Here is a 23,874-nt window from a genome sequence, read left to right on the forward strand (position 1 = left end):
ATTTTCTTTCTGCGATCTTGTAAAAATTTGGGAGTTCCACCGTTATTTCGACCATAATTAATTTAAATTGATTGACCACTAGATTATATTTATTAACACTCTTATCTAATAAATTCTAAATAGAAAGATAGCGTAGATATAAAATCTCAGAAATCATGATTTCTCGACTATTATGCGTGTCTAAAAATATAGTAGGTACCCACCTAATAATGTTGTGAAATAAGTGCATGCAATATAAGGCCCAGAATACATGATATAATTTTTTTAACGTAATTGTAATGGTTGACATGGCGTTTAATTTTGGGACAGCAGATTTAATTTCAAGTAATTATGAATATTATTAGATTCAAGTGTTTATTTTCCTCGTCAGTAATGAAAGGCATATCGTGTAACAATTCTATTGATTCATCTATGTATTTTTTTTATTAATGATAATGGAATGGTGCACCCGCCTGCGCTAACGGTTTACGCTGGCGGAGCACCAGTGGAGGATGATAAGATGAGCATGAGGTCAGGTCAGTTAGACCATCGTGACAAATTCACCAGGAATTCATCACGATGGTTTCCAGAGGGAACCGCGTGGAGGTCAACCAGACATAGTAAATTGCTACTAATGGGGTCATGAGTCCACCTTACGAATAATCCCCTTGTCCCTTCATATATGTATTACATTATTCAATATTTCAGTCGCCAAGCAGTTGCTTTGTAAGCTGTTTGAGGAGTGAGAGATGCCAGTGAAATTACAGGGCATAGAGATAATAGGGTAATACATACGTGGTTCATTTATATATAAATAGGCAAGGGCTGCCAGCTACCATCAGGTGTGCTCTTAGCTTGTTTGCTATTCGATTATCGTTTAGAAAAAGTTAATAGGTCTTTTATCGGAATAGGTATAAAAAATTACAATAAGATACCAAAGGATATGTTGGAATTACCCTTAAATAAATTCAAAACATCTGTTTAATTATATTTACTGAGCAAAGCCTATTACTCACTAAACGATTACTTGAATGACGAGTGTGCATGACAATAGTTGTTCATGCACTAAATTTTCATTTAATGTTAGACATAGACACCTATATAAATATACATTGTAAATAAACTGGCTTTAAATAAAAAGTATATTCAATTGAGTTTCTTGCCAGTTCTTCTCAATTGGATCTATATACCGAACTGGACGGTAGGGGAAAAAAAAAATTTGACTGTAAAAATTTGACGTTCATAAGCGGCTAAAATGTCCTACATGAATAAATGATTTTTGAATTTGAATTTGAATTTGAATTAACATAAAAAAGAAACCATAATGTAAATAAAAATAATCTTTATTTGTCTCAATTGAATTATGTCCTATTAAATTTTATAGTAATAAACTATTACAATTGCTCCATATAATACAAATCAATATCTCTCTGCCCCCGCGTGAGTCCACCCTCTCTTTTATTATGTTATATATATAGTCTTTATTAGTAAATTAATAGATATAACAAAAAATCAAAGTCAACGACAATAACATTTAAGTTCAAAACTGTCCTCTACTAACAAAGTAAACATAAAATTGCAAACTAATAAATATTCATTTCTAAAAAAAATTCAACAATAACAAAATTAAATTAAAGCTAACAATTATTATGGATTACTTATCATGTATACCATGACACGCGGACGCGCGGGTACTTGCACACATATTCACCGACACAACTTTGTAGATTACAATGCTATGAAACGCTGGATTGTTCTTGCATCAAACATTTGCTAAATTTGCGCCGAAATGTTTGTTAAAATAAAATTAGTGATGAACCCCTAGTAAAGCAACCCCTAGTTCTTGTGAGTTTGTTGAAAGGTTCAGAATCCCGTTGTAGTTTCACCACTTTTATAATGTATCGTGTATTCTAGACCTAAATACGAACCTTGAACTGAGTGAGATTCGTAGTACACATCTGGTACAAGGTCAAATCAATTAGTTAACCTGTGGCTAATACATTGCAACAACAGCATATCTGACCTCTACACATGCTGCAGTGTTTGGACTACGTTGGCAACGTAACCTTGTAATATTGCGAAAACTAATATTATATCATAGACGTAGTCTATGAGTAGTTAGTATCATTGTAAATACTATAGCATCATTTTTATATTTACAGCTGACTATTTGTTTGTTTTCAGTAGTAAGGACTAATATAATAAATGCAAAAGTAACTCTGTCTGTCTGTCGCGCTTTCACGCCATAACTACTGAACACATTTAAATTAAATTTGGTTCACAGATAGGTCACAGATAGATAGAAAAAAGGATTGAAAGGTGAGACGAAAGGTCGTATGGAAGTATCGTGATTTTTACAGCTAGCAGCTTCAAATCTATATTTATAATCTACGTATCACAGATTTTTTGCCCAATACGATTTTTAATCTGCCCTATTTTAGGGAGCGTATGTAGTTTAATACATTTAGATCTATTATAGAAAATCTAAAGTAAATTTAATAATACTAAAATTAAAAGGCACATAATTCTAAATTGTAGTACTTAGTATGTTCACGTAATGTTATCTACAGAAAGCTACACAGTATTTTAGGCGAGTGGAATAACAAATAGACGGTCCACCAGAAAGTGATAATACGGAGCGTCGCAAATACTAGAACTGTATCACTGTCAGCACAAAGTAGGCAAACAAACATAACGGACATCTGATGTTAAACGGTTACTACTCGTACTTATAAACACCTGAAAAGCGAAAGACACCAGGTGCGTGTTTCATATAGTAATAGGGTAGTAAGTAGAGGTGCCAAATTTTGTTCAGTCTATTCCCTTATAGGTTAGCTTGCTTAAATAGGCAAAAAATACGGGAATTTAGTTTTTTACCCGGGACAAATAAGAAGCAAAATTATGTAGTGATATTCTTTATTTTTTAATATATTTTTCTAAAGAGCAAGTCAACATATTTTTATTGGTTTTAACATATTCATAAAAATCAATACAATTATAATCGTAATTATAAACAAGTCGCTTTTTATTAAATTAGGAGTATAAAAGTTACGTGCGTGAGTATTTTTGGCTAGTGTAGATCGATCAATTTAATAATAAAAAACGGAGCACGGTTCGTATACGGGACAGAGTCAATCCTGTCCCGTCGGGACATTTGAAACTAACAATAAGCTTAAAATACGGGACGTCCCGGGATATACGGGACTTCTTCTTATATTTCTTTTTCTATTACTATAGACTACTGTGTTTTGCTTAATATAATTTACATGACATATCCCTCCTTTTAAATCCGAATAGCATAAAGAAAAATAAGCGAGACCTAGAAACTCGCTTCTTTGGGATTTTTTGTACAAAGTTATCAGTCTTTGTACATAAAATGCCCTTGTATTATTACGCAAGAAAACTGAAATTTTGTCTGGAGTTTCCATACAGCTGTGTACAATTTACAAATATTTTTTTAAAAATGCTTCACTTCGAAATAATCGAGGTCAAAGAAAGTTAGAAAAACTGACGACGCGAAATGTTCTATCAAAACCGGTCGGTTAACCATCATCAGGGTGGAAGGGCGCTATTTAAAAAACGCAAATATACACTAGTCTAATTTTTATTTTTATTTTTGATTTGAATAAGGTGTTTTATGAAGCCGTTGTAATACATTTTTGGTTGTTTTATTAACATGGAAAGTTTTCAAGAATGTCGAACAACATATTGTGACAGTGGCTGCCTACTTGCCATTCCGCGCCAGTGTTATACCGACACTCGGTGCGGTGGGTACCATAGCCATTACGGCGACTCTATTTTTATACAAACAGATATTTTTTTAACTTTCAAGTGCAAGTTTTGTGTACAAAGGGATTTTTAACTTAAGTGAAAATTTACGGATTTTATACATACACTTCGCTTTGCTGAAATTCGTTTCTAATTGGTAAATATTAGTTTTTTTATTTATTTGTATTATTTTGTTTAAGTCCGCAACTACAAATATTATTATGGTATTGGTATTACCACAGATAACATAATATTACACAGTATTATTATATAGCATATATATACACTGTCTTTGTTATCTATAACGAGTATGTCTAAATCTAGTCTTGAGACTTGCACATACACTTATAAGTCAGTAGAATTATGTGTGTGATACAAGATAATATTCATAGAAACAATATTAATATACAACGTGTACTGTATACTATGTATATAATATATACGAAAAAAAATATATCTGTGTATTTGTATCAGTTGTCTAGTACCCATAGCACAATCTTTAGCTAGCTTAATTTGGGACTAGATGGCGCTGTGTGAATTGTCCTGAGATTATTACTATTATTACACTTTAAACATGAATAGACATCCAATCTATATAGCGACTGTAGTATTCTTTTTTATGTAATTGTAATGACAAAAAAAAAGACAGCCTACCAGTTAGTAAGGGGTACAGTTCATATGCACAGTGAACAGCATCAGAGTACATTACTATACATGTACAGCATCACCATCCAGTAGAGTAATTTATTATATGTGTTAATAAATTCTTAAAAAAAAGAGCTAAATCTTTTGTACGGTTAAAATGGTTTTTATAATTTTCAGTACCTTCATTATTAATGTATATATATTTACCTTAATATAGTATACATAATATTGCATAGTAGTGCGAAGATTCTTTTATAATCATATCAACGATTTTACATAAAATTCTAACAAACAAACTAACAGAAAAAAAATTGAAAAAATGTTTAAAGATTCGGTTCGGTTTCGTACATGTTAATATAATCAATTGCATTTATTCAGTCATTTCAAAATTTAGTATTTATTCGCGTTAGCATAAAATTGAAAAATTCAAAATTTTTCATGTTATTATATACAATCTATAAGATTGTATAACAAAAAATATTATATCATGGTAACGGTAAATATTAAAAAATCCTTAAAGTATTCAATTGGGTTAATATAGGTACTTAATTAATTCTTACCTAATGAGTTTCTATTTAATCATAAATTAATTTGCAATTGAATAAGTGCGTCATACATCATTAAATAAATTAAAATTTATTTGAAATTCACTTCGATTTTGATGACAACCCGGAAAAGGAAAGTCGCATAAAGAAAATGACCTTTATTGAACTGGCTTTGCTCAAGTAATTTGAACCAACAAGTTCGGAACTTACAAATTAATTTACCTTGCATTTCGCATATATTTTATTTTAAGGAAGTGAGAACTTCCTTGTTTTATGAATATGGCAAAGTGGTCATTAAGTAATCTCTGAATATGGGGTTAATAGGCGACATTTAATACAACCAAGTTATAGACTTTGTCTGCGTCAATTTTCCCCCGATTTTACTACATTTTTCAGTACAGTGAAATTTTATATTCGGAGGTATAAGATCTGCTACTATCTAAGTTTTCCCCTAAGTGATAAGGGCTGTCCACCCCTAACATTTATTTTTTATTTTTTGTAAATTTTTTTTATTATATTTTCACTCTTTTACCATGAACCCTTTATTATAATAACCCAATTAACCATAAACCCCATTTTTTAATAGCGATTTTATTGTGGCAAAATAAAGTTTGCGAGGTCATCTAGTAGTCTATAAGATTCTTCGGTAAGGGGACTATGTAAGACATTCTTTCAAAGTTGGTTCGGTAGATCCAGAGATAATCTTATAAGTTTTACCTCTTTCTAATATTAATAGATAGTAAGTATAGATAATAATGCATTAATTGAATTGGATTTCTTTAAATAAGCTGAGCTTTTTTGTAGACCAAAGCTCCGTTCCGAATCTGGAATTGCGTTCACAACAGTTATCCCATACAAATTTTGATTTATAATGTTTTTATTTTGTGACAAAAGAATTGCGAAAATGTTTTGCGATTGGTTTGTAGGTCATCTTGAGCGTAAACTAATCCGAAGTAAATATTTATTATAACATTATTTACAGTGCTACTTAACAAATAGTACTACCTACTTAACTAAAATTGTAATTGTTGAATAAAGAATTTATCTACCTATCTATCTAAAAATAGTGTTAATACTGCTATCCCGGATGGAGTAGTCAGAATTATTTTTAGTTTTGTTATCGATATTTGCTTTCAGGGAGTTAGTCAGAAGTATAATTAGAAATTAATTTTTTTATGTCGACCAGAATAGAACTCTTAAGTATAACTCATAAGTTGTGAACTACTCGATCAACATAAAAAGACATAGGTACATATGTACAAAAAATACTACCGATATATGTTGGACATGTTAGGTGTTCTCGGCAGTCTGCTCTACATGTCCATTGTTTCGTTTTGTTTACAGTTACATAGAGTATCTAGAGTATATCGTATAAATACTTAACATTAATAATGTGAAAGTATCTAAGTCAGTCAGTTACTTTTTAGATAAAGAAGGAATTAATGAAAAATAATATTTAATATACGATTGTGATCTATTCCATTTATATAATCTATACATATAAATAATATTGGAGGGTCTGTTTGTAAGATTGAAATAACCATTTTTTACTACATGCATATAAATATATATATACGGTTCATATACCAAAATAATATTTTTTATAATTTTGTCTGTTTGTCTGTCGGTCTGTTTGTCGGTCTGTTTGTTCCGGCTAATCTCTGAAATGGCTGGACCGATTTTGACGGGATTTTTAAAGGAGTTACTCCTTATTACATCAGCTACATACCAGAAAAAGTTAAAGTTTTAGAAAAATAAAGTTCCACGTGGACGAAGTCGCGGGAACAGCTAGTATTATAAATAAAATAAGTAAAACACAATTAATTTTCATTTTGTATTGTTAGCCTGTTTCGACTTCTTTCAATTTTTCTCATTGTTTCTTGATGCTTCTTGACTGAACCTCTATTTCTAAAATGTATTGAGAATGTACTATATTAACAATTAACGCTACATACGGTTATGTCACAACGTACATTGTAGATGCAATGATACGCTTTCGCCAACGGTATACGAGGTGGAGGATGATAAAATAAGCCTAAAGTGAGGTCAGTAAGCCTTTCTTGACGAACCCACTAGTAATTAAACATGAAGGTTTCCAATGAGCATCGCAGGGAGATCAGGTCTACCCTGACATTTAGGTAATCGTTGCCCCCCCCCCTCCCCTCCCCGCAATCATTTACAAGTGTAGGTTGTCTTTATTTTGCAAAGTAAGTAACTTTGACAATAGAAACTTACTATAATATACTTTTAACGAAATGAAAGCACAGACGGAGTTATTAAAGTGAAAGAGCAACGTTTACTTTCGACAATAGGTATTGTGACTTCTTGCGGTTTTATAATACGTGTGAATTGGCGGTACAGTCGATTTTATAAGTAGCAAACTACTTTTTTTTTTAAATAAAAGCCACCGATTACAGAGATGATTAATTCGTAATAGTGCCTTATTTAAAATTGAAATATATTTTGTAATATGTCAGATTTGTCTCCTATTATTATCTACTATTTCCTTCTAAACACAAAGCTCGTACAGTAGCCTTGTCTCTGTCTCCTACTCGTACGATAATTACTACTACTACTGGGGTAGATACATAAATAGCGGATCAATCACACTTATACAGCTATATATTATTTTGTAAGTAGTGTTGTTCCTCTTTGAAAACCACTCTGCGATAAGGCAGTGAAATACTAAGTCCTACGGCAAGACACGTACCTTAGTATCAATCAGCATCGCATCAGAGTGATCGCGGGTGTCCAAATTTTATTTCGTTGCAATTTTCTTGCTTATTTATAACACATGAAACGTTACGTTAACTTGTTTGCTATTCGGTTACATATAAAAAAATATGTTTTTTTTAATGGTGTACATAATGATGAATTTGTCTTGTAAAGTGATACAGATCTCTTTCGATATTACTAACTATATGTATACATTACAATACAGATTGATTGAGTAAAAATGTATCAATATTGGTGAGATAGGTGTCGGAAGATAAGACTAGAATTATAGTCTCAATTATTAAATAGTAAAGGAAATGGACGATGTACCTAATTCATTAATTCTCTGTCTGTCTGTCTAGTTTCATTTGTACCATCTTATCTGTGGTTGTACACAAGGTAGGTGATACAACACTAACTATTAAGTAGTAAGTACTAAGTATTAAGTAACTACTAAAGAATATATTATTACTAGCTGTGCCCGCGGTTTCACTCGCGTTAAAGTTCAATATAAAATATGGCCTACGTGTTATTTTGATGCATAAACTATGTTGCTGTAAAGTTCATCAAAATCCGTTCAGTAGTTTTTGCGTGAAAGAGTAACAAACATCTATACTCAAAAATTTTCACGTTTATAATATTATTAAGATTAAGGTTTTAAATTGGATGTTAATTGAATTGTATTGTAATTGTGTATTCGCTTGCTGTAACGGTACACTGCCACCAGGGAGGTCAGATAGGGAGGAGGAAGTTAGGTCAGATAGCCCATTAGGTTTTACAGTCGCCAAAAATTCTTTAATTCTTGTATGCAGTTAATATTATAAACTGCATACAAGAATTAAAGAATTTTTAAAGAATTAAAGAATTTATTTAAACCAATAGGTAATAATAACCTAATAATAATTCAGCCCAAATATCGTGCGACCAGCGCTCGTTTTCTTTATTTTAACGTAGGTACATGAACGTTTCAATGTCAACCTTCGGTTAGCTTTATTAGCTAACGGAGAATCCGGCTATTGAGTAATAATTAATTTAAATTTATGTTAACGCAAAACAGATGTAGGTATAATTTTTAACCGAAATAAAGAAGTTCTTAATCCGAAGTACCTACTTTTATTTGATACGACCTACGAATATTTTATTTAGAACCGATTTTGTTGAATCATCTTGATTTATTGACCAAAATGACAAAAAGACCTTAAATTTTAAATTTAATATTACATAACAATAAACTGTGGTTTTACCCGTGTTAAATTTCAATAAAAATATAGACTATATGTTATTATGATGCATAAGCTATATCATTAAAATCCATTCACTCACAATCTTTCGCGTTTATCAAGATTTAGACTCAAATTATTAATTAAATTACATATTATTTCAATTAAGAGAAAAAGTTATTTAGTATATGTTTTTTCGTATTAGGCAGTAGGAGGTTTGGAGTAGGTACGCTTTTCATAACAAGAAAATTTGAAATTTTGAATTTCGTGTTGCCAACCTTAAAATAATTAGCTTCGTACGAACACAACAATAAAAATTTAAAAATCTCGTACTTGCTCAATTTGGCTTTCTAACATCGTACTTTGATCGATTTTCGTAGGTCAAAATCTAGTACATAAACTTGTATGTGGGGGAATGTAGCAAAAGGAAAAAATCTGGTATTTGAACAAGAATCCACGTACGATTGGCCTTCCTGCTACAGCCTGTTCTACAGCTATCTCACACTTTGTTAGGTAAACTATCTTGTGTACTTTAAACTATACATACTCGTATATAACGTACTAGCTAACCCACGCAACTTCGTCTGCGTTTCATTTCCCCACCTTTTGCAATATTTTTCATTGCAGCTCCGCTCCTAATGGTCGTAGCATAACGTTATACAGCTTGAAGCTTTCCTTAACAAGTGAACTATCCAACACATAAAGAATTTTTCAATTCGAACTAGAAGTTTCTGAGGTTAGTGCTTTCAAACAAACAAACAAACAGCTTTACAATACTAACGAATAATAATAATATAGATCTACAATGTGTGATACAAGGAAACCTGCGTGTACTATTATATACAAACTCTGTGGTTTAGCGTTTATTTGCTGACCATATTGAGATAAAACATCACGAAGAGCACACTATAATAAATATACTCGTTTGTACGTACACTTTTTTCAAATAATATCCTTATTCCTTATTTAATACTAGCTGTACACGAACACGTGTGTACGCGAACACGCTGTTCGCGTGGAATTTAAGTTTATATTTCTAAAATAAAGGTAGCCTAAGTTACTCCTTATTACATCAGCTACATGCTAATAAAAGTCCCGTCAAAATCGGTCCAGCCATTAAAGAGATTAGCCGGAACAAACAGACAGACAGACAATTTATAATATGCATGCATCTAGTAAAAACGTACAAAAAATGATTTTATTTATATATATTATAGATATATACATATGTATATATAGGCGACGTTTTCTATTTATATTCATAATGCTAAAATGCATCTGCTTTTTTTATATAAAAAAAACGATTATTTCAGATATTGGTATTAGTATAAAAACATATGCATAATGACTAGGTTCCTCACAGGACACTGCAAGTTTCCTCTTATAAGATGTGTCACTAGACATCTTATGTTATTGTACATACTTATGGATAAACGAAATATCTCCTTTGGAAAGTTTACACTCTTTCCTGAGGAGATAAAAATCATCGCTCCTAGGAATAACCTTCAATTCTTGTCCCTGACGAGTCTAGATAGCGAACTCTGAAAAAGGGCTAGCACAAACGATATATGTAGGTCGCAGTGCTACAGGTCCAAGCAACTGGCAATCCCAAACAACCCAGTAAAAAAAAGGTTATATCTGTCCTTGTGATAAAACGTATCTTTACGTCAAATTACAAAAAAATGTACATAAGATATTCAGACGACTCACTTTCACATTTATAACATTTGTATAAATCAAAGCATACAGCTTTGATTACCTATACAGTTTATGTGTAACTATGGGTTACTTATTCTTTTTAGATATACATTGATAATTGAGAAATGTTCTTTTAATCGTAAGTCGTGTCTAAACAAAAACAATTATTATCCTATACCTACTAATTTACTGGTCTATTTTTTTGTAATATTATTTTGTGTTAATACGGTTTTGGTTTAGCTAACGTCATTTAAATTACTGTTACATAAACGTACCACAAAGTGGGTTGCCTGCCTTTTACATAATCCAACATGTAATTTATGAAACAAGAGAAAAACAGATAACTAAAATTGCGGCTAGCTGAGAAATAAAAAATACACTGGCAATAGTCACGACTCCGCCACAGATAAAATAAAAAACTTTCCAAAAATTAAAAAAGAAAGTCTAATAAATGCGTTATGGCGGGAATTCGTGAGATTTTATTTTTTGTATTAAATAATATAATATCGGTACATTATTATGATAATTTGCATAAAAATTAAGTACTTTAAACATTTTAAGTACTTTACTTACAAAGATATTACTTCGATTGAATCCACACTTAACTTTAAGGCATTTTAATTTATTATATTTAATTAATTTTAATTACAGTTAAGACTCCATTACGAGCAAGGTCTACCTCCATGTGGTGTACAAACCATCGTAGTCAATGTCTGTTGGCCAGGAGGGCTAACTGACCTGATCTCATGCTCATCCTATCATCCTATACTATCATAGTGCTTTGTACACTTTTTTATAAAAATAGGTCACATTTCGACCGTAATTAATTATAAATTAAATATAATTTGAAACATTATTAAAGTTATATTGTCAGACTTGCTTCTGATAGTTTACTTTGATAATATCACCGAAACAAATTGAAAAATGGAAACAAATTTTATGCACTTTTTTTAATTATTTCATTTATTTCTCGTCAACTTAAATCAAAATTTCTTTCTGAATATTATTATTAAAATATTTGTTTATATTTATATATTGCGCAAAAACTGGTTAAAATCAAATCGTCATGGTGTAAATCAAAATTTCTTTGGACTAAAACCCCGATTAGTTGATTTAACAATTAACAATATTGACATTATTTGAGATTCACGTTTTCTTATGTATTGGTAAAATATTAGTAGTGTGTGTAATATTTTATTTCTATTGGTTGAATGTATGTTTTATGCAGAATTAAAAAAAATATAAACATTCCGTACTCTTTTTCTATATAAAGTATAAGTTCCGAAATTTCATACGTCCCCGTCCGCGCAATTTTCTAAGAAACGTGTACAAAGTCTTTGCTTTACGTATACTGCGGAGGTGTATGAAATTTGTATGGAGCAGTGTATTATATGTATGTTTAAAATACATGAAACTTATAAACAAAACTTTGCACACATGTACAATATATACATAAATACATACATTGTCTTCGACAATTTAATACACACATAATTTATGTATTCATGTATTATGTGTGTATCTATGTAACAACTTTAATAATGTTAAATCTTAAATTCCAGATTAATTCAATGTAAATAAAACAGCTCTACACACACGAAATGGTAGAAAATACTATTTAAACCGGCCACAGTGGGTCTGTCGGTCACTCGTACAGGTTGATTTACGTAACATTCCAGTTGGCATGGTAGGCATGGTTCTTTCGTAAATTTTAGTTTAATGTTTAGTCCGTGGTAGCTGTAGGTAGAGTAGGTAGTAGCCATATGTGTTGTTTGTGTGTTGTATGTGTGCTGTATTGCATGTCACACATTATAGTTAGCTTAGTGTTGCCCGTGACTTTATCTGCTTATTTGGTGATAAAAGATAGAGTTTATGCCAGTCCTCTTCATCTACATTAAAAATGTAATGCCGTGTAATCGCGAAAAACTAACAAACCAAATAAACAGACGAACTATCGCATATATATCTAATGTTATAGTTATTTTTTTTCGGACTACTCTAATGCTGTTGGCCGCAGCTGGCCTTTACAGCTTAACCGGACATTAGGGGGCGAGTACAGATGGCACTCCAAACCCGCGGAAGGACTTATGGAGCGGCTGAAGGCCAGCTCCTGCCTGACGGATACGACTTTAGTCTGAGGGCACCACTAGGGGTTTGAACCTCAGCTCAGGCCGTCGTAATATCGATCGCCGTTTGAATTGGACGGGGGATCGATCAGAGAGGCGCCCCCTGGGCGCCGGTGATGTTATAGTAGTAGGGATGTACGGCGTAAATACAAGAAAATTGCTGCTGGCAGCTTCTCCACCGTTCTTTTTATAAATATTGAATTATTTTGATACTTTTTCAAACAATATTCTCAGTCTGCCACTATGGATTCTAATATATCTATAAACATTTCAAATATTTGTTCAAGATCAGTACTACTAGTACGTCGACAGTGTATGAAACTGTCTCTAACCCATCTATATATACGTATTAATATATATATCTTACTTCTTTTTAAAAACGCTAAACTTTGAGAGTATAATGGATGGTTACTCTTTCACGCAAAATCTACTCAATGTATTTTTATGAAATTTTACACAACACGTAGGCAATAATTTAAAAACATATTATGTAAATAGAGTTAGCTAGTATTGTATAAATATAAACTAGACTATATCGAGATATAATTTTTGTCAATTAAATTTATCACACAATTAAAATTATCACAAATGCCATTGTCTTTATGACTTAATTTGTTTGAATATAACAGAAGAGCAATTTAATAAATTCACTCAAAATTACAAAAATGAGTGGTTTTGTCCTTCATGTCTATGCCTCATGCCCAAAAGTGATAACACAAGTCTCCATCGTCGGCTATGTCACTTCATGACACTTTTTCTATAAGTCAGAATGTAAATACAACTAGAGGGAGCAAACTCAGGGGAGAAGGGACTAACGTCCAAACCGACTTCAGCGTAGCCGATTATTCTCCGAAATTCGCCGATTACGTGACGAAGTTTATGAGGCACGACAAGAAATAAAGGCCCAATCAGCTGCTTTGTCAAAAACACTAGACGAACGACTTATAGATTGCGCAAGGATCTGTCAAGATAAAGACCTGGAAATCGCCGCTCTGAAAACATCAGTTGGCCAACTCCAACAACTTGTCACTGCACAGGATCAAAACTTGATCAAAAATGAGCTAGAAATTATTGGTATACCCGAAGAAGATCAGGAAAATCTACCTCACATAGTATTGCTGGCATCCCAAAAAATCGGAGTTTCACTGACTGAAGCTGACCTGGACGAAGTTGGTCGAGTTGGTCCTAAACGTTCCAAAGACGCTAAGTCTCCGAGCTCTGTCGTCAGTAGGTCACGTCCTATTGTTGTAAAACTTTTGCGCCGCCAAAAAGGGATGAGCTGGTGAGAGCAGCTAGATCCAGAAAGAATGTTACTACTGAGATGATTACTCCAAGCCCTGCTCAGAAGTTTTACATTAATGAACGGCTCACGAGGGCAAATCGTGATTTATTTCGTGAAGCTAGATCCCGAGCGCAAAAACAAAAATTTCGTTTTTGTTGGGTGCGGCACGGAGGCATCTATATCAAAGAAAATGAAAATAAACAAGCAATCCGAATTTTCTCATACCAGGATTTGGATGAGAAACTTGGTCTCACTAAATATAAGATAATATTTTTATTTCTTTATGTTATGCTAATTCCATTAACAGTTAAAAATATATTATACTCAACACTTTCCAATAATATTACACATTGTAACATAATATTCACCACATACTATACAACATACACATTAAAATTTCATACAAAACATAACTACTACCTTCACGTGTGCTTTACTTCTCCAAAGACAATCTCCAAACAGTCTATAATTCGATTTCTGATCTTCAGATTCTTCCATAAAAAGAAAAAAAAAACCTCTAATGCTTGATTTTTACGAAGACATTAATAAAACACTGTCGATAAAATGTCTTTCTCTGGAGAAGTTAGAGCTCTGTACTGCGGTGCTACCATCAGATACCAGTTTTCTGGTCTTAAGTCTTAATATAAGAAGTATACAGCGCAACTTTGATGAATTTTTAGTTTCTTTAAATAGGTTGGAAATCCTCCCAGATGCAATTCTTATGTCTGAGTGTTGGCTAAGCAAAGACCCTTATATTCCACAGATTCCGGGATATGTGTCGTTTTATACAAAAAAATATGTCAACAAGAGCGGTGGGGTTGTTGCTTTTATTAAAAATAAATGGAGTAGCTCAGCGAAAGAACCGTGCTTTACAGAGTGTAATTGCCTTCAAATATCTATAAATAGAGAAATCACAATACTGGGCATATACAGATCCCCATCATTCAAAAACTTAGATAACTTTATAGCCTTTTTGGATAGCACTTTACTGGATATCGGCGAACGTCAATGTATAATTCTTGCAGGTGACATTAATATAAACATAACCGATGATTCTCCAAGCGAGCAATGTCTTGAATATCTATGTATGCTAGCCAGTCACCAACTTCTTTGCGCTATTACAAAGCCGACGCGGGCTAATGCTTGTTTGGATCATATTTTTGTAAGAGACAAATCAACCAGTGTCGGAATAGTCTGTGGAAACAGCATAACAGACCATGATATGTGTCTTCTGGCTATGACTGGTAATAAAGACAGTGTAAACACATCGAATCTGACTAAATTTACAATGGATATGCCAGCCATTGTTAGCGACGTTCAGTCTGTTGATTGGGGTTCAATTTACGAGGCGAATGACCCTAATGATGCCGTTAAACAATTTTACGAAACTTTAAATTTCGTGATTAATAAACATACTCGAATATCTGTCATAAAACGAAGGCATTTCATTCGAAAACCATGGATTACTCAGGCCTAATAAAATGTCAAAAAAACCGTGATAAACTCCACCAGCTGAGTAAGAAAAATCCTGATGATCCTATATGCCAAGTAACATACAAAAGATACCGCAATTTCTTGTTCAACTTACAAAAACGCCTTAAAACAGAATATGAAACCAAAATTTTAAGAGAGAATCAAAACAACTCCAGGAAATTATGGACATCAATAAAGAAAATATGTAATATGCCTTCTACTCATGTATCTCCAATTGCATTGACAAAAATCCAAAAAGACCCTATTTCTTCCCTCAATTACTGTAATGAATACTTTTCTCAAATCGGTAGAAAATTGGCTGATGAAACTTTAACCATGCTCAACAAGTCGGAGGCGGCGTTGGCTTCAGATATCTATTCAAAAAAAGTACCTAAAGATGGATGCTCATTCTTTCTTCATCCAACCGATCCGTATGAAATAGCTAAGCATATTGATCTTCTCAAACCCAATAGTGCCCCAGGTATCGATGGCTATACTCCATACCTGTTAAAACAAATCAAAAAGTTTGTTGTTGGTCCTTTGACACACATTTTTAACCTTAGTCTCCTCTCTGGAATTTTTTCCCCAATGTTGGAAAATTGCTGCTGTTTCTCCCATACACAAAGACGGTGATAAATCAGTCCCTAGCAATTACAGACCTATTTCGCTTTTGAGTACACTTTCTAAACTTTTGGAGAAAATCGTAAACAAACGTCTTATCAGTTTCTTGAATAAAAACAGCTTACTTTCTGATAGACAATTTGGTTTCCGGAGTGGAAAATCTACTGAAGATGCCCTACTATCACTGGTCAGTGTAGTGTCGGAGTCATTGGATAGCAATCTTTGTTGTTTGGGCGTTTTCCTTGATTTGTCCAAGGCTTTCGATACCGTATCCGTGCCCATTCTTTTAAGCAAACTTGAGACCAATACGTCTTTGGATTGGTTCTATATATACAAATCGCTATCAATGTTTGAAAATAGATTCAACAACAAGCGACCTGCGTAAAATAGATGTAGGCGTGCCGCAAGGCAGTATTCTTGGACCTACATTGTTTTGTATTTATATGGATGACATCTTGGAACTACCGATACTGAATGCAGAAATTTTCTGTTATGCCGATGATACAGTTGTCATTTTTCGGGAGAAGACTTGGAGTAGATTGATTGATGCGGCTGAGACAGGCATGGGAACGATGGCTAAATGGTTACAGAGAAATTTGCTTACCCTTAATGTAGCTAAATCTAAATATTTAGCCTTTTATAAGACAACCGCATCAAAACCACTATCAATTAATTATTCATACATGTAACTCTGGTGGCAACCGTCAGTGTTCTTGTAAAATGATCGAGAATACAACTTCTATTCGTTATCTGGGTGTGCTGCTGGATGAAAGGCTGACGTTTGAGAAACACATGGCATATATATCTAACAAAATACGACAATCCATTTATATTTACAAAGCATTAAGGAATTGCGTGGACTATGAAATTCTCGTCATGGTATACAAGGCGCTAACGCAATCACTACTGTACTATTGCATTTTAGCATGGGGTGGGGCTACCAAAACAAAACTGATTACACTTGAAAGAGCTCAACGCGCAGTCATTAAAGTTCTGTTACAAAAACCTTTTAGATTCCCCACTGAAGAACTATTTAAAGAGAGCAAAGTACTTACAGTACGACAAATATACATTTTAAAAGCAACATTATCAATGCATGATGAAGTTGTCAACTCCACTGATTTCAGTCGTCTCGTCCGGCGCCGCGTATATCGTGTACCAGTACCAATAATTAACACTACCTATATGAAACACCAAGCTGTTTAACACACACACACACACACACACACACACACACACAACACGCACAAACGCACGCTCATATACCTACCCAGCCTACACCCAAACTTTACCTTTATTTTAGTTATTATTATTCTTTGTAAAAAAAAAAAAGTACCGATATAATATTAGTTAATTTTGTACCTCGTTGAACTGGAGCCTGTTTTAAGTTAATGTTTTTGTAATTAAGGATTTCTGATTCCTGCGACACAAGCCCTGAGCTTAGTGCAGGGATTGCTGTTAATTGTCTTGTCTACAACCATCGATGTAATGTGTACAAAATAAATAAATAAATAAATAAATAAATAAATTACACCATACTTACTAGAACATGTTAAATCGTACAACAACCCGAATTTTATTCATGCAACGCAAATGAAACTCGATCCTTTTCATAATCTATTGTAGAATCGATATATTCAGAATATTTTACAATAACTACGCTTAAATATATTTAATTGCGATTGAAATTACCGACATTAGATATCTTCTTAATTAATAGTTTTCGTCAGAAACACATTAATAATAATTAATTAATTGTAATAATGAAAACATTAATATGCAGTGCCTAATTGTAATTTTATCAAGATATCTATAAATAAAATTGGAGTGTCTGTTTGTAATATTGAAATAACCGTTTTTTACCACATAGATATGCATATAAATACGGTACATACACAAAAATAACATTTTTTTACTATTATTGTTTGTCTGTCTGTTTGTTCCGGCTAATCTCTGAAATGGCTGGACCGATTTCGCCGGGACTGTTTTTGGCAGGTAGGTTCCTTATTACATCATGAGTAACTTAGGCTACTTTTATTTTAGAAAAATAAAGTTAAATTCCACGCGGACGAAGTCGCGGGTACAGCTAGTTAATTATATAAATGGTATATTTACTGTGGAGCTTGGACTTAGGAGCCCCCGTAATGTTGTCGTAAGACGTCTAACTACAAGTCTACACTGGAGTCTAATTTAAATATCAATTTCAATGCAATCAATTTTGTTATTGGTTCTTTTGTTTGTTGTTATTTTCGTATACTGCCAAGACTGCACAGAATGATGCAGTAAAAATATCAGTTCGTAGACCACGATACATGTACTGTAGTAACTAGTGTCTAATTAAAGAATATAATAATATATATACATAATATAGGCCAATAATATTAAGTTACTCGAATTAAAATAAAAAAAAACGATGGAAAACGGCTCATTTCGTGTCATTGGATCGGAATGAACTAGAGTAGACCGGTTGGTCACAGGTAGACTATAATACGAGTACTAGCTGTGTCCAGGACTTCGTTATGGAGTGACCTTGACCAAATAAAGAAAAGTTTCATTATTCTAAATTCAAAAATGTCGATTTTCGATCCAAATATTCATCCCCCATTTATATTAAGGGTAACATTTTTACTAACTTTGAATGTCATATGTATATGTAATGAACTGCCTAAAAAATAAGTTTCAAGTTTCTACCTTTAAAAATGACGACACTTCCATAAATCCTTTCATCTCCTGTTTCACTTCTTACAACCCTTTTTGGAATGAAAAAGTAACCTGTGTTCGCATTAAAAAGTCCTTTCTCAGGGTCTAGACTATCTGTGTACCTAATCAACTCCTACTAGGGTAGAGTTGATGGTACTAGACCCCGTGGACGATCACCCATGCGATGGACCGACCAAATCAAAGCAGAAATAGGCGGTCCACTCCACGAGTGTACCAGAATGGCAGACAGTAGAGACAAAAGGCGACCTGTCATGCAGCGGATGACATTAGCCTCACATCCCACTACATAAGGACCACGACCGTTCTGACAAGAACGTAGCGAATGAGAAGAAGAAGAATCAACTTCTTAGAGCCCTTTTTTCGCATTAAAAAGTAGCCTATGCCCGAACACGTGATACAATCTACTTTCGTATCTGTAACATTAAGATCCGTTTCGCTGTTTAATTGTTGATATGTATATACCAGACAATATATCTTATATCTATATATATAAAAATGAATTGCTGTTCGTTAGTCTCGCTAAAACTCGAGAACGGCTGAACCGATTTGGCTAATTTTAGTCTTGAAATATTCGTGGGAGTCCAGGGAAGGTTTAAACGCTGATAAATTATGAAGAAATTGCATGGAGAAATAGTAAAAACAACAATTTTATTCTTCCATGCAAAGTGTCAAACAGGCGTTCAGATATTGCGTAACTTAAAATTCAAAATTCCTTTAATTCTGAGGCGAAACGGAGTTCGCGGGGTCAGCTAGTATATATATATCTGGACATACTTTGGCATTTATAACGTTAGTGTGAACAACATGTGCAATTTGATATAAACAATACTGCAAACAAAAGTGCAATAAAGTGTATGTCAAGGTTTGTCGATTATTCAGTATTTTCTGAATACAGTACCTATGTAGTTAGTGCCATCGGTTATTGCGTTTAACAGCTGTTATATGGTTCAAGCAGCGTAGACTGCGCTCACTCAGTGAGTCATACGCCCCCATTCTGCTCTGTTGGCTACCGGCGAAGACTTTCACTACATGCCTGGAGACGAATCTGCTTATAATGAAACATTGATCGATGCTTAAATTCTCAACCGATTACAAAAAAAGTGGTATTATTTAGTATTTAGTTGCTTTTCAAGTTAATGAATACAAATATGAAAAAAAACACCTCATGTGTCAGTGAATATTAAAAATCATTTTTCATAGATGTTTGAACATCGTCGTAATGCAAATTATTTATATTATAATCGTCTCTCCATAAGGATCATAATAGTGTATGCAATAACAAGAGGACATGTATGTGACAAATAGATTCTACATAGATTTTCCTTTTATGTTTTGATATATTAGTAGAATTGAATGTGCTTGTATATTACCTGATTAATGTTGTTTACTGAAGTTAAATATTGTTAACTGCTAACTATATGTTATCCTTTGAGATACATGATTATATATAGCTGACCCGCACAATTTCGTCTGCTTTACACTTACTTGACATTTCTCATTATATTTTGCTCAATTGTATTATATCGTTTTAAATTATAGCTGCCCGGCAAACGTTGTTTTGGCATATAATTTAATAACGCTATAAAGAAATAGGGGTTGGTGATACAAGGGGGGAAATTTATGTTCATTCTCAGGGTCTAGACTATCAGTGTACCATATTTCATTTAAATTGGTTCAGTAGTTTATGCGTGAAAGGGAGACGGACAGACATACAGAGTTACTTTCGCATTTATAATATTAGTAAGGACATAGATAATATAATGTTAGGATAAGGATTAAAGTTACTATACAGATAACATTTATTGTGTCTTGGTGAGCACCTACAGTGAAGTTACAGAGTAGGACGCATGACGTCTGAGTCGTAACGCATCATCAACACCATGGTCATTATGTCATCTCATCAGATAACAATGACCGTGCTGCTGTTCAAGTATATAGACGGAGTCCACGTTTGTCACTTACCATGACGTTAGCCGATAAATTTACCATTACAGTTACAAGAAAACCCATTGCTGTTAACAAAAGTGATACTTCAAACACCGACCTCGGTGGTTCAGCGGTTTAGTGTACCGCCTTACTTACGAAGATCGCGGGTTCGTACGGCACCAAAATTTATATTAATGAGTATGATTGTTTGTATCGGTCTGGGTGTTTTCTATGCATAATATGAATGTAATTACGAAAAAAATAAATGTCAATGTATTTGTATCACTTATCTAGTACCCAACACAAGCTTTAGCTAGCTTAACTTGAGTCTAAATGGCGCTGTGTGAATTGTTCTGAGATTATTCTTATTAAACAATTGCAATTCCTGATATACCAACACTGAATACTAAAACCTAAACTTATCTATTTATATATAGCGTATATTATGTACCTACACGGAAGTGACCCGAAAAAAAGCGAATAAAAAACTTGCAGAAAGAGCAAGGTGACGTCGAGCGCCTTTCTTGAAAAGGTTCCGTTACACTTTTTAATTTATTTCCAACCGACTTCAAAAAATGAGGAAACTCTCAATTTGACTGTAAGTTTTTTATTGTGTTTTACGTTATAACAACTTTCTACGTAAATAGTGACTGTACTGTATAATACAAGCTTTTATTATAGCAGTACATTGTTGTTTTGTATATTTTTATACGTATATAGTTATACACATATTACTAGTTGTGCCCGCGGTTTATCCGAATGAATTTTATAGCCTATATGTTATTCTGAACTGTAAAGTTACATCAAAATCTGTTAAATACTTTTTGCGTGAAAGAGTAACAAACATCCATCCATACTCACAAACTTTCGCGTTTATAATATTAATAAGATATTATCTGTGATACTGTGATATTATCTGTGATAATTTTTATACCAATACGAAGTTATTGGTTTATGATTTACTTGCGGAAAATACAAAAAAAAATTATATCTATAGTATTTGCTTCTTCTTTTTTAATTATACTGTGTTGTAAAATGTGGATGTTTGTGTATCTGTTGATATAAACATCTCATCATCAGTCAAAATGCATATGTATGTATCTTACACTACGTTACTATTATGTTGTGAAATTATTACAGTCGGCTATAATTTATTATCCCAAGAAATACCAAACAGGTATGTCCAGTTTCGATGTCCCACAGGACTGTCGCAATTCGGGACTAACGGTGCAGCCAGGTGCATCGACCGAGATCGTAAACGGTTTACACACGACCCAAGAATTAGGGGCTATATCGGCGCAGTTTTTGAAGAGAGCTCTAGGTAGCTGCACCCGATGGATACTATCCACAGTATCCACGCTCTAAATAATATTCATAAACAGAACTAGTTCTTCTTCATTCTTGTTCATCCGGGGGATCCGGAGAATAGCATCCGGATCTCGTACTGCTTCATCATCACTATATAGTATAAAACAAAGTAGCTGTCGCTGTCTATCCGTCCCTATGTATGCTTAAATCTTTAAAATTACGCAACGAATTCTAAAGCGTTTTTTTATATTAGATACTTATAGTAACCATTTCTTATCTTTTATATTTAACGGGAAAAAATGGTTTATTTACGAAGCGATTTTGAGTTTTTATCCAATTAAGTAGCTTAAATACGTTGTCTATTTAATATAGATCAATATGGCCCATATGAATTTATTAAACAATTTGCAATTTAAATGAACATTTCCGACGATATTACAGATTTAAAATGCAGGGATCGCAGGGTCAAACTTTCAATGTTGCGGGCTTAGATTTGAGCGTTGAGTCTTTTTGTCATAGTCTTTCGAGAGTAACCTTTAAACAAAACATGTTTGTATTGTCTACTAACAAAAAAGCTATAAATATTGTTTATAAGGACATTATGTGGTAGGTATATTTAGTATCAGCATTGCACCCGTGCGAAGTCGGGTCAGATCGCATATCATATAAAGCAAACTATTTAACGACTAAAATAGGACAGACAGACCCTTTATACAAAGCATACCACTTTGTACAAAGTTAACTAAGTACTTTCTGCATCACATCTTGTGTAGGAAAATGGTTATGGACAATTATCGTCTAGGAAGACTTGTCGCCTGGTATGTTGCGAAATCGAGCAGCCAATCTTTTCTAAATCTATTATTGCTGTTCCGCTATTGCTCTTGATTTTATTTATAACTTTTTATGTGTAATTTTCGGGTCGTGTGTAGACCGTTTCACACTTTTTTACTTGAACTCCTTTTGAGCTTTTGTATGTTTTCGGTTTATTTTATGGCGAATCAGGAAGTACGTATGTTTGATACAATTTTTTTTGAGTTAACGTCTCATTGTTTTTGTATTTATTCGGATATACTGATGACTGTAAAGGCATAATTCTATTCTACTTTATTATCGACATAAAAAAATGTGCAAGCAGTATGATATTCAATATGAATACGAATGTGATTCACTCGTCTACGTTAACGGTATATGCTGGCCGGCCATCAGTGGAGGAAGAGAAAGAGCATGAAGTAAGGTCTGTTAGAACATTGTAAAAATCCATTCATTGCCCAGTGTGAATTCACCGGTAATCAACTACAATGGTTTCCAGGGGAGGCTGTAAAGACTGTTCTGTTATGGTACATTGTTAGTAATAGAAACCATTACTAATAACCCCTTCTCCTCCTGTTTTCTTTATTAATATCGCCAAATGAATATAACGAAAGTGTCTTAACCTTTGAATCGATTATGATGATTTGATGTGGAAGATTGACGGGAATACAACGGATTCTTAGATCTTTCTTTGTTCTTTTTTCTTTGCAACAATATTGTTAAAAAATAATAATTGACAAAATCAACGTTTTAGATATTGTCGATATATGAATTGCTAATGATTGGAGAGGGGGGGGGGTGAGGTAGGTAATGTGGATTAATAAGTCCATTCCAAGGTAGGTATCAGGACCTTCACGCAGTTCCCCTGTAAACCGTCACGTTTATTCCTGGTGAATTTGCTACTACGGACTAATTGACCTGATTCATCCTATCATCCTCCACTGGTGTCCCGCCAGTATATACCGTTAGAGCAAACGACTATTCCATTCCATTAACATCCCTTAAAAATTCATTAATGATCGAAGTCGGTTTTTTCG

The 23,874-nt window shown here is 33.3% G+C and overlaps 1 protein-coding gene and 1 pseudogene across 1 annotated transcript in view; both read left to right on the forward strand.

The window, feature by feature from the left end:
* Positions 1 to 3,738: 3,738 nt before the first annotated feature.
* LOC131849594 (clavesin-2) overlaps positions 3,739 to 23,874 on the forward strand; it is a 33,506-nt gene continuing 13,370 nt past the window's right edge. The window contains exon 1 of the mRNA XM_059199697.1: positions 3,739 to 3,904. The gene's annotated coding sequence lies outside the window, so the exon portion shown is untranslated. The remainder of the gene's footprint in view (positions 3,905 to 23,874) is intronic.
* Positions 12,940 to 22,084, forward strand: LOC131849648 (uncharacterized; annotated as a pseudogene).

This window comes from Achroia grisella, unplaced genomic scaffold (assembly GCF_030625045.1).
Source record: "Achroia grisella isolate CSIRO2021 unplaced genomic scaffold, CSIRO_AGI_Agris_v1 utg660, whole genome shotgun sequence".
NCBI lineage: Eukaryota > Metazoa > Arthropoda > Insecta > Lepidoptera > Pyralidae > Achroia > Achroia grisella.